This window comes from Notamacropus eugenii, chromosome 1 (assembly GCF_028372415.1).
Source record: "Notamacropus eugenii isolate mMacEug1 chromosome 1, mMacEug1.pri_v2, whole genome shotgun sequence".
Classification (NCBI taxonomy): Eukaryota; Metazoa; Chordata; class Mammalia; order Diprotodontia; family Macropodidae; genus Notamacropus; species Notamacropus eugenii.
Genome location: NC_092872.1, coordinates 717,129,279 through 717,142,388, shown reverse-complemented (window position 1 = coordinate 717,142,388; position 13,110 = coordinate 717,129,279). Strand labels below are relative to the sequence as shown.

At 40.5% G+C, this 13,110-nt stretch overlaps 1 pseudogene; it reads left to right on the top strand.

Annotated features, from left to right (window-relative positions):
- The first annotated feature begins 302 nt into the window (after positions 1-302).
- On the top strand, positions 303-10,600 carry LOC140520026 (E3 SUMO-protein ligase KIAA1586-like; annotated as a pseudogene).
- The last annotated feature ends 2,510 nt before the right edge of the window (positions 10,601-13,110 follow it).

The window sequence follows — 13,110 nt, the reverse complement described above, 5'->3', positions numbered from 1 at the left end:
GTTCCATTGTGCCTTCTGGCATGCCATGATCGCCAACTGCTGGTGGGAGCAGAAAGTCCTATGTTCTCTTGGCAGTACTGTATGGCTATGAATCATGGACTTCAGCAAACACCTACTATGTGCCAAGCATCATGCCAGATGCTAGGGATACAAAGGCAAAAGCCAAACAGGCCTTGCCCTCAAGGACCTTACACTCTACCATCACCATCTTGGAAGAACCAATAATGCGAAAGGCATTGGAACAACACATGGCACCACATGTGCCCAAGAGGTGACAGAAAAACAAACGTCATCAAGAACACATGTGGCCAGGAAAGAAGACCCTGAGAATGAGGAGAGCAGGCATCAAAGGCTCCGTCAGGACCCTGGGATGTCTGAAGGCTCACGGACCCAATTTGTGGGAAGACACAGACGAGAGCCCCAAGGAAGAGAGGGTGTGGAGGGATGGCGCCCTGCATTAAGGAGAGCCTCGCCTCATGTGCCTGGTGCAGAAATGGGCACATGATGTAGACCTTAGCTATCATGTCCTTTAATTTAAAAGGCATGGAACTGAGAGTTGGAGGTGAGGGTTTAGACCCCCAGAGTTTGTAAAGATATGTCTTCATTTCTCTGTGGAGTGAACAGGACTGGCCCTCTATGGTCTCTCACATCTCTTCCATCTCTGCTGTTCTTGAATAAATCATCTTGTTGAGCTCCTTCATTTTACAAACAAATATGTTCAGGATGGCTAGGATCGATTTTGAGCTGGAAGAGATCTTGGAATTCTAATCTAATGTGGAAACTGAGGCAAAGCGACTTAAGTGGCTGAGGTGACACAGAGAGCCAGGATTTAAACTTGCTTCTTCTGGCTCCAAATTGAGCACACTTTTCCACTGTACCTCTCCCAAAGGCACCCAGCTAGTTGGGACTTTCCTAGCAGATATCAGAATCTCAGAGTTGGAACAGATATGAGAGTCTGGCTGGTCCAAGCCATACAGAATTATTGACGAGGGGACCTCTAACATCGTGAAATTCTTCAGTGAGGAGGAGCCTCTGCTAGTTTTGGATAGCTCTGAATGGTTTAAAAATCTAAATCTTGATTTTCTTTTAATCTTGCCCTCTGGAGCTGTTCAATTCCACAAACATTTACTAACACTTCCTGTGAAGGAGCTCTTCAGATATTTGAGATAATTAGCGTGTTCCCAACAAGCCTTCTCTTCAGCTTAAGCACCCCATTTCCTTTGACCAATCCTCATATGGCATATTCTCCCTTCCTCCCATCAGCCCTATTGACCTCCTATTCTTGTTGATCTATGAATGTCTCTAAAATGAGGCACCCAGATGGTAACACAGAAACGGTAAATACCGTCTGACCAGGGGAGAGAATGGGGGTACTCTTGGGACAGTGTTTAGCACACCAGGAAGGTGCTGGCTTTTTTGAGCTGACATGTCAAGCTGTTGACCTCTTCAGCTTGGACACCATATCTTTTTGTAGGAATTGCCTCCTGGTCACCGATCACTGGTGATCCTCCCAGTTGGTTTCTAACCAAAATATAGCACTTTATGTTTATCCTAACTAAACTCCTTTTCCATGGATTTTATCTGTTGTTCTGGCTTGTCAGGGTCTTTTTGGGTCTTGTCATCCAACATGTCACCTTCTCCACCTTTCTTCATGGCATCTGAATATTTGAGAAGCCTCATTTCTCTGCCTCTATCCAAGTCACAGATAGATAAAATGTTGACTGGCACAGCCCTGACAGAACTAGAAGTCTTCCCCAACATTTGCATGAGTCTATTACCGACTGTCCTTTAGGTCCAGTCATTCAGACAGAGCTCAGTTTGTCTAGGTGGACTCTCCTCAAACCCCTATTTCTTGGTCTTGTCCACATGACAGCATGAGAGGCCTAGTCAAGGACTTGAGTGAAATCTGAGTTTACTAGCATTTTCCCAGTCTCTTCTTCAAATGGGACCACATTTGCCCTCTCCAGCTTTGAAGCATCTCTCCCATTTTCTGGGATCGCTCAAAGACTACCAAATCAACTTAACAATCACATCTACCAATTTTTCCAATACTCAGGATTTCATTTTGGCCTGGTGGCTTGAATTCATTAAAGAGAACTAGATACATCTTATCTTGCCACTTATCTTGAGTTTTGGCTGCATGCTAATTTTTTCTTCCATGACCATGCCTCTTACACACTAAACAGAAGTGGAATATGAGCTGACTACTTCAACCTTCTTTTCATTTTATGTTGACATCCCATTCACCTACAGCAGCTCTGTCCCTTCTTGATAACCTCCTTTGCCTCCAATGTAACTGCAGCCTACCTTTATAATCTTTGTCACTCATCATTGGCCTCAGTTCATTCTGACCTTCACCTTTACTCACACAAGGCATATACTACTCAATTGGATTCACCCACAGTTACTTGCTCTTCCTTCCAACTTCCATATGGGACTTGGTACAGCTTTTGTGTGTGAGTTCCCTGTGTGGCCACATCAGTCTCTTTAGGGCAGCTCTCCATTTCTCTTCTCACCCAGTGCTGCCCTCTGCTTGTGTCTTCTGAATTTCATTCTTGGAAACTTTAGATCTCTCTTGACTGAATTCTCCCACAGAATACTAGGTTGTTGGAGCCCTCCTATCCTTTCTCTGAACCCTTTCAAAAATCTGCTCTGCCAAAATACATGGTTCCCTCTAGAGTATGCTTGACTTTCCTATTAGCAGGCAAATGAATGAAAGACTAACATTATCTGGCATCCCATTATCATGATTATGAATGTTTGCCACTTGGGCCATCCAACCCTTTGGGGAGCTCACCTCCTCTTCATCTGTTGGTTTTCATGTCCTAAGGAGGCAGGCACAGCTTCATTATGTCTGTGGGGAGGCTGAAACACAGAGCTCAAAGTGGTCCATCCACAATCACACGATCTTGGCTCTAGTGGTGAGACTCCAGATAATCTGAATCACACTGACGCTAGACCCTGTGTTTCTCATTTCAGAGTTGGCAGAAGTCATCAAGAGAGTACTTCCGTAGTTTGTAGAAACTTCTCCAATATTAGAATAGGCCCACTGACCACATGCCCATTACTCCATCTCCTAAGGCCAGGTCTCATCTGGCAAAGCAAAGCACAATGTGATTGGGCCTAAGTTCCCACTTTGCTTTTATCCATGAAATCCAGTTGCCAACCATCTGGGGATTTCACTTCAATCTTCTGGGCCCTGGAGACTTAAGGGGATCTGTGTTACGGAGGAAAGCTGTTAAGTGATCTGTGAGCTTCCATCTGACGGTGATAGAACTACAAGCTAGCTTATCCCTGGATAGAAAGCCACAAATAACAGAGATGTTTGTGCATTATCAAATACATAGGTACTGACTACACATACAGATATTGCAACACTTTTGCTACCTTGTAGAAAAGGCCTCACCTGTGTGAGGAGGCCCATCCTACAGATCTCTTTGTGTGAGTAAAAGACTCCATGTAGGCTCAGGCCTCCAATGTGTATTGTTTGTGGTACCCCACCCAGGAGAGCCACAGACTGACTGGTGCCCAGAGTGTTCATGGGCTAATTCTTATAGCTGGGGATGAAGGAAAGCTTCTAAGAAGAGCTCCCTCAGGGACCAGAAAGGTCTTGGGGCTACCACTGTCCACAGATATGGTGCCTGGGGTTGACATGTGATTATGCAGGCCCAGGAAACATACATCGCAGGGGGATTGACTTGACGTTTATCCGGGGCCAAAGGCAGCCACATCTAACCCTTCCTGGGACCAGCCATCCATGGAGCACATATCCTTTGGGGTATCACTAATAAAAGTATGTGTCAAGTGACTAATGTGCCTGGGGAATATGATGGTCCCCCTGCACATTTGGAAGCAGCAAGAGACATGCTTCTCTTTGCCTTGGCCTGATCAGTCAGGGGCTGTATGTTCTCTCCATACAGCCCCCCACTAAAGCCAAACCCAGTCTGTGGGGGTGGATGGGGCATGGCAATGGCTGTTACTGGGTCCTCCTGGGAAACTCTTAATAACCAGCATTTATATATAGCAATCTGGTTGGTGAGAAGCACTTTACAGACATATCCTCCTACTCTGGGGTAAAGTGAAGGGAGAATCATGAAAATATAACGTATAGAGGGAAATGTGGCAAATGTGTGTATTTGTTTTGCTGAACTACGCTTCTTTTAAGGGAAGGTTCTATTGGGGGTGGAGGAGAAATCACTGGGAAAAAATATTTTGTTTTTTAAAGAGCATCAATAAAATACTTCCCCATAATGTCGTTGGCAGATTTCATGTTGATCACTAAAATAATTGTCTAAGTATATTTTCTTAGAGGAGAAAAAGACATCTGTTAAAGCTCTTTAAACATTTGAAACATTCAAAAATGTCTCTTACCAATCCTCCTTGAATTGTAATTTTATAGTAGGTTGGATAATAGGATCAAAGAGTCAGAAGCTGGGAGGGCCCTTCAAGACCTGCCAGAGGTTCCCAAACTTATTTAGCCTACCACCTCCTTTTCAAAAAAAAAATTTACTCAATGCCCCACTGGAAATCTACTTTCTTTAACCCTATAATAGTTAGGGGTTTTTTTTTCCATTTACATCACTTCAAAAAATATTTTTAAAAATTTTAAATGACACATCATAAATTTAGCAATTAATTGTAAATTTGTGAGTTTTTTCCTGCATTAGAATTTTGATGTTGCAGTATTACGTGTTACATGCACATATTCCTGCTGATGCATGCTGAATTTCCCAACAAAGCCCAACATGCTCACCTGCCAACACTTTTTTGTTACGGCGTGTCAGCAGACTTGACTATTGATGGGTAACTTGCATTTTGTGTATTTATTTGGAAAATAATGTAATCACCATGATTTTAACTCTGTTACACAACAGATGAAACATGTTCAAATGGTTTTTCAAAATTTTCTTCTTTCATTATGCTTCCTCTGCCCCCTTATTTTTATTCAACACTCCTCCCAAATTGCCCCCAAGGCTACTACTGCCCCCCCCTAACATTCCAGTACCGCCAAAGGATTGGTGTCACCCACTTTGGGAACCTTGGTTCTAGACCAACCCCATTTTGCAGATAAGGAAACTAAGGCTCAGAAGTTGAGCAACTTGCCCATGACACCAAGACAGAAATATCAGAGGTGAGATAAAGGCACAGAATCTTCAAACCATTCACAGGTATTTCCAGATCTCCATTCCTGAAAACTTGTACCTCTAGAACTTTCCTACACACTAGATCAAATCCAGAAAACCATGTCCAGGGTCCTGGGATATTTCATTACCAACATGCTTTAGCCCACATTTGCTCCTAAGTATCAGATACTCTTTTCTGCCTCTTCAAGTCATCAAACTCTTCAGATTATTCTAGTCAGGTCTCTGGGAATGTTAACAGCTCTGACTTTCCCTTTGGGGATTCCCAGAAACTCTCTGAGGTAAACAAAATATGTGAGGTTATTATTTCCACCTTGCAGATAAGAAAATGAGGTCCAAGACTGTAAAGCCAGAAAATGCCAAAGCCAGGTCTCTCCTCCCCAGGCCTGCTTCCTCTTCAGTCTGGCGCTCATTTCAGTGCCTGAGAGCACCTGGCTAGGTCACTTAAACACTGGCACCTTGTCATAATAGAATTCATTCCTTCGTTCAACAAGCATGTGACTGTGCTAAGCACTGTGCTAGGAGTTAGGGAGACAAGTACAAATGGCGAACATGTACACAGTGACTTTTTTGAGGAATGAACAGCAAGGTAGATCTCCAACACACTCCCTCTCCTGACTAGGATTATTCACTGATTGGCCCCCACACGTGGCATTTCTACCTTCATCTCCATTTCCTGGCATCCTTTACATCCCAACTAAAGTCCTATCTTCTTTTCCCAATCGCCCATAACAAAAGTGACATTCTATTAACTAGCTCCCATTTATCCTGCACTATATCTTGTTTGTAGAAATAGTCAATCTTCAACTTTTGTGGGGTAACTTTCCTAGAAAATAGAGCAAAAAAATTAAAACATGAATGTTTTTACATTGTACTTATGGGAAATGGGGGTTTAGCTTCCCAAGACTACCAAAAACTGTAATCTTTCCCTAGAGATTGCTGAAAATGCACTTTACTGCATATAATTCTTTATAACAAAACATTAATGCTGATAATATGCATTTTTCCTAACACAGTAACCCAAAAAATTCAGTACACAAAACAAAACTGATAACATGCAAAACATTTTTTCTTGATAGTAATTCCTTAGAATTTTGTGACCTTCATGGAATATAGCAATCTACATTTTGATAAACCCAAGGACCCCAGCTTCTGGGATAAGAACACACTGTTCGACAAAAATTACTGGGAAAACTGGATAACAGTATGGTAGAAACGAAGCATAGATCAATGCCTGACACTGTACACAAGAATTAAGTCCAAATAGGTACATGATGTAGGTATAAAGACTGATACTATAAACAAATTAGTGGAGCAAGGAGTAGTGTGTTTATCAGATTTATGGAGAAGGCAAGAATTTTTGACTAAACAGGAGAAAACATTATGAAGTGGAAAATGGATGATTTTGATTACATTAAATTGAAAAGTTTTTTGCACAAACAAACGCAATGCAACCAAGATTAGGAGGGAAGCAGAAAACTGGGAATTTTTGCAACTCATGTTCAATAAAGGCCTCATTTCTAAAATATGTAGAGAACTGAGTCAAATTTACAGGAATACAAGTCATTCTCCAGTTGATAAATGGTCAAAGGATATGAACAGGCAGTTTTCAGAGGAAGAAATCAAAGCCATCTATAGTCATATGAAAAAATGCTCTAAATCACTATTAATTAGAGAGATGCAAATCAAAATAACTCTGAGATACCACATCACACCTATCAGATTGGCTAACATGACAAAACAGGATAATGATAAATATTGGAGAAGATGTAGGAGAGTTGTAACACTAATTCATTGTTGGTGGAGCTGATCCAGCCATTCTGGAGAGCAATTTGGAACTATGCCCAAAGGGCTACAAAAATGTGCACACCTTTTGACCCAGCAATATTGCTTCTAGGACAGTATCTCCAAGAGATCATAAAAATGGGAAAGGGTCCCACATGTACAAAAATATTTATAGCAGCTCTCTTTGTGGTGGCCAAGAACTGGAAATCAAAGGGATGCCCATCAATTGGGGAATGGCTGAATAAATTATGGTATATGAATGTAATGGAATACTATTGTGCTATAAGAAATGATGAACAGGAAGGCTTCGGAGAGGCCTGGAAAGACTTATATGATCTTATGCTGAGCAAGAGGAGCAGAACCAGGAGAACTTTGTGCACAGCAACAACCACAGTGTGCGAGGATTTTTTCTGATAGACTTAGAATTTCATTTCAATGCAAGGACTTTAAAAATTCCCAATGGTCTCTTAAGATAAAACGCTTTCCACATCCAGATAAAGAACCACGGAATTCGATTGCAGAATGTAGCAGATCATTTTCTTTTGTATTACACTTTGGTTTGTTTTATGATTTCTCCCCTTCATTTTAACTCTTCTATGCAACATGACTAAGGTGAAAATATATTTAATAGGAATGTATGTATAGAAACTCTATAAAATTGTATGGTGTTTCAAGGAGGGAGTGGGTAGGTAGGGGGGAAGGAGAGGGAAGGAAGGAAAAAATCTAAGATATATGGAAGTGAGAACACTAAAACAAATAAAATTAAATAAAAATTAAATTTAAAAAGAGGAATTCTGTGACCTTTTGTACTGATATCACAATAATTAGAAAAACATTGATTTTAAACAATATTCACTTTTCATTACACGCGAAATCTATAGTACCATAAATACTTTTCTCCTTTTGGTGGATCTAATAAGATTCATTAAAACCAACAGCTTCTTGCTGCAGACTTTCTGGCAGGAAGTTTATTTTCTCACTAAGCCACATCACTGATTTTGCACGCTTGGGCTTAGAGCCCAAAGGGGTTGCACTAAGCTTTGGGGTCATAATTGCAGCACAAAACTTGAGTTTTAAAGGCAAACAATAAAACTATGCAATGAACCAAGAGGGAGGTTTATACAGTAGAAGAGTGCACCAGACCAGTGAAGCACCAAGGAGGATACCAGAGCACAGCCATCATGCATGCTCATTGCCAACACAAAAGTGAAAATGAGGTCACTAATAAAAATCACTGGAGTGCTTGAGGTCAGAAAAGTTAAACATGGAAATGTTGAGGATTGACTGTGATTGTTTGCACGTTGTCTCCTCACCAGACTGTGAGCTTCTTGTGAGTAGGAATTGACTTTTGACTTGGAGAGCATAATGACTCAAATGGTACAGGACTCTGTCCTCTATATGGAGATTATTTGTCTGATTGGAGGGAGCACACGGCACCAGAGCTGCTAAGAGAGGGAGGAGACCAAGATCCTCTGATAGTTCTACAGAAAGAAATGTCTCTCCAGGTTGCTGAAGTGAGAAAAAGACTCTGGGAAGAAGCCCCCCTTTCTACGTTAAGAAATAGCATTCAGAAGTTTATGTTAAACCTAAAATTATTTCACCTAGACTTAGAATATTTAAGGGAGCAGGTAAACATAATTCTAGCCCAGAAGAGTGGCCAAGATTTTAACCCAAACCTCCTCCTGCTTTCCTTCCTGGCAGGAATCAAAGTCTCCCTTGCAGAAATGAGGGAAGGGATGCTAAGAGATGTTTATGCTTGCCTCCCTGCAAGTCACATCAAGACAGCCATGATAGGTAGATAGATAGATAGACAGACAGACAGAGAGAGAGAGAGAGAGAGAGAGAGAGAGATGTGGATGAATTGATGAATAAGAGATAGATACATGGATGGACAAATGAGGTAGATGGATGGATAGATAAATGGATGGATAGATGAAAAGGTAGATTAGATGGATAGATATGTACCCACATATATATATACATATATACACATGCATATACACACGTATACATGTGTCTATATTACAGTGGTATGCTGGTTCATACCAACTAACTTCCAAGAGTTGATTGTTAAATCTTCAGGAATTTTGTAAGCCAGTTGTTAAACACAGCCAGCACAGTAGTTTAGTCAGCTTCTAACAGGGAGTGTTATTTGTTGCTTTACAAGAATTTATGTCAACCCCAGCCAAGTCTATTTTCAAGACATTATTGTCTACTTTTAAATCAGTGTGACCCCAATAATGGATATTCGATAGCAAACCTAATTGCATTTTTCCTGATGGGGCTAACACAGTGCTGGGAAGACAGTCTAGCTATGAAATTGTTAGAAAGTGTTCCTAAAATCATCATCCAGTACTGTTTAAATTACCAGTTGCAATTATCACTTAATCCCACATCTGAAGCAGAACAAGTTAATCATTTGGAAATATTTCGGGATAAAATGTATTCTATTCATCACCACCGTGCTAAAAATCCAACCAAGCTAGACACAGAAGCCAAAGAACTTGAAACTGAAATTATTAAAATTGCCCCAGGATGGGTGCATGTAGTGTATGAGCTGCTGCTGCTGTAGGGCATATATAGCCTGTATTTTGTATGCATCTTTGTCCTTATTCTGCTTTTGCAAAGAGATTAGCTAACATTAATTTCATGTAAGACCTTACTTTCATGAGTGACAGCCTTGAATTTTCATGATTTTCAATGGCATTGCAGCCAAGATCAGTTAACCTTCAGAAAGTACAAAAACACACCACAAGAGTTTTGGAAAATGTAGAGATTGGTACCAGAAAGCATGAATCTCAAGTGGAAGGAAGGAAATAGGAATTTATTTAATGTCTACTGTGTGCCAAGCACTTTACAAATATCTCATTTAATCCTCATAACAACTCTGGGAGATAGGTGCTATCATCATCCTCATTTTATAGCCAAGGAAACTGAGGCAATCAGAGGTTAAGTGACTTGCCTAGGGTTCCACAGAGAGTATCAGACTCTAGTCTTTCTGACTTCCTGATCCACTATGCCACCTAGCTGTCCCAAGTTGAGTATCTGATTAAGTCAGATAAATTTAAAGACATTCCATTTAATAAATTTAATGCTTTTCCTAGGAATATGGCACTAGAAAATATAATTGAACACATGAACTTACATCTTTTATTGGACAGAAACAACCATGAAAGTATTTTTAATACTTTAATTTTAAATTAGATTTAATTTTAAATTTTTGATTTACTAGAACCATAAACTTGGTCTTATGAAAAATAAGTTCGCCATGGATAACTGGTAAAAAAAAAAAAAAGTGTCATTTAAGTGAAATTTTAAAACATGAAATTAATATGAGTAATTTTCAGGATTATGTAGATAATATAGAAATCAAACAAGGTTCCAGTGCTTCCCATTAGGCTAAAAACTAAAAAGATAATTAGCACTGTTGGAATCAGTGGTGCTGAAGAGGAAAGAAGTTTCAGTTTAATGAGTATAATCTGTGCAAGAGTGGGACATAGCTTAATAGTACATTACATATCAGCTTTAATGACCTGATACATTAATATATAAATTTATTGGGAAAAGTTAGTGGATTGGGATGTAAATCCAGGTTGACTATGGATACAACAGTTTGCCAAAAATCAAGGAAAGCCTTCTGTAAGAATCAATTAGCTATAAGGAATTTACAATAAAGGGTACTGTATAGTTTGCTATTATTTATAAATTGTGTGCCACCCATCTTTTATGTCAGTAAAATTTATAATAAACTTATGTATGTATATATGCATCATATTTTTTTCATAAATCTAGTTGTTAAACATTTAGCAGCATATCACTGAATATGTGTGTGTGTGTGTGTGTGTGTGTGTGTGTGTGTGTGTACGTGAATAGAGAGCTGGTCTTAGAACCAGGAAGACACCCACTAGGTGCATGACATGAGGTAAGTTACTTAACCTCTCTTCTCCTAGGGCTAGACAACTCTTTAAGACTAAGTTGCAAAAATGGTGTCAACATGATAGTTTCCTTACCCAAGAGTTGCCCGTACCAATGAAGTTACGTGTTCACTCCCTATCTTGTATATTTTGTGTTTGTTTTGCATGCATTGTTTTCTCCTCCCCCTCCAATCAATGATACACTACTTGAGAGAGAGAGATTTCCTTGTTTCCCCAGCATCTAGCACAGTACATGGCACATAGTAGGTGCTTTATAAATTCTTACTGGATGAAAGAAAGGATGGGTTGATGAACAAGCAGTTGGATGGATGGATGCATGGATAAATGGGTAGATGGATTGATGAATAGATGGATGAGTGGATGGACAAACTGATGAATAGATGGGTAGATAGGCCGATGAACAAATGGATGGATGGATGGATAGATAGATAGATAGATCGATAGGTAGATAGATAAGTAGATAGATAGATAGATAGATAGATAGATAGATAGATAGATAGATAGATAGATAGATAGACAGATAGATAGATAGAAAGAAAGAAATGCTGAGAAAAGGAGAACCAGGTACATTTTCAGCAATGCCAACAGCTCAGTATAAATGCATGGCTTTCCAACCAGACTGCTTCAGAAGTCAACTTGTTCACTTGGCTACATAGCTTCTGGTGTGTTTATGGGGCAGCTTATTTATCTGATAATGTTCCTCAGAGGAAGTCCGTCTCAGATCTCCCATGGCATTTTGTCTTGGACCTCTCCAAGGCTCTTATTGTTATGTGTTACTTCCTAACCAGAATCTAAGGGGGCAGAGACTGTGTTCTAATCTAAACTTTCTATTTCTCCTGGGAGGGAACAGTACCCTACATGTGTTGGTTTGACTGATGGATGGATGAGATCCTGAGTCCACAGTCTTTTCCAACGGTCCTTGGTTCATAAATTTTGATATTTCTATTCACGGCTTCATCAGGTAGTTTTGCTTTTAATTTCCTTTTATTTTTGTCTGTACCTGTGACTTCTTCCCTCTACCAATATAGCAGCTGTTCTGCAATTTGTACGCTTAGAAAGTTGCCTGGGCCACTGAGTAAAAGGTCTCTGCCCATGTGTGTAAAATAGACATAAAGTCACATCTAACCTAAGAGAGGCCCAGATGCTTCTCTCTGCAAGCTATTTCCTTACATCTCTGGGTTCTGGAGCTGGAAAGGACCTTGGAGATTTACCTCTTTGGGTTTTTGTTTTGTTTTGTTTTTTACAAATAAGGAAACAGACTCAGAGGAGGGACTTCACTTACCTAAAGTCATACAGACAGCAAATAGCAGTCAGAGTTTCAATCTCAGAAACTCAGAGGTGACAAGTTGTCTAAGCCTTCCCTGAATAAGGATTGAAAAATATTCCTTTCTAGCATTCTTAAAGGCTCACTCAGATGCCACCTCTTACAAGAAGCCTTCCCAAATTCTCCTAGTTCAGGAGTGGGGAACGTGTGGCCTTGAGACCACATGTGCCTCTCTAGGTCCTCAAGTGCAGCCCTTTGACTGAATTCAATCTTCACAGAGCAAATCCCCTTAATAAAAGTATTTGTTCTGTAAAACTTGGACTCAGTCAAAAGGTCAAACCCAAAGAGGGTGAAAGTGGCCTTCTCGGTCTTTGGGTGCAGCCTGATGGATAGCCACCAGTGAGGTGGTGCTCCCTTCCTCCCTAGGCTGCCGTTTCCCACTCTGGAATAGCTCTGTTGTTAGAAAACATTTTCCAATCCCAAATCTGCCTTTCTGCAACTTTCACCTGCAAGTCTCAAGTTCTTCCCTGTGGGGCTAAACAAAGCAGGCAAACAAATCCCTCTTCCATAGAAAGACAGAGAGGGTAGCCTTAAATGCCATGGGCTTGTCCTCTCATTGGGCTGTTTCCATGAGAAGTGGGCCTCAGACTGGTCCATGTCTCTCCAGCAAGACGGTGAGCTCCCCCAGGGCTCAGCCCTTATATAAGATTAAGGCAAAGTTTCTTTGTATTATCCCGACCCTCACCCCACTAAACCAACTAAGTAAATATGAAGGGGATGAAATATTTGAAGTTTCTTTGGAGTCAATATTTGCTGGGGAGAAGAGAGGGCTCCTATTTCCCATTATGATAAAAGCTTCATTCTTTTTGCTTTTTCTGAGGGTTCTCTTCCTCTCTCACCTCCTTCCCTCCCCCTTCTTTCCATCTTCTCCTTCCTCCAATACCCACCCCCTCCACACGGAGCGTTTTTTTAGGGATCATAAACT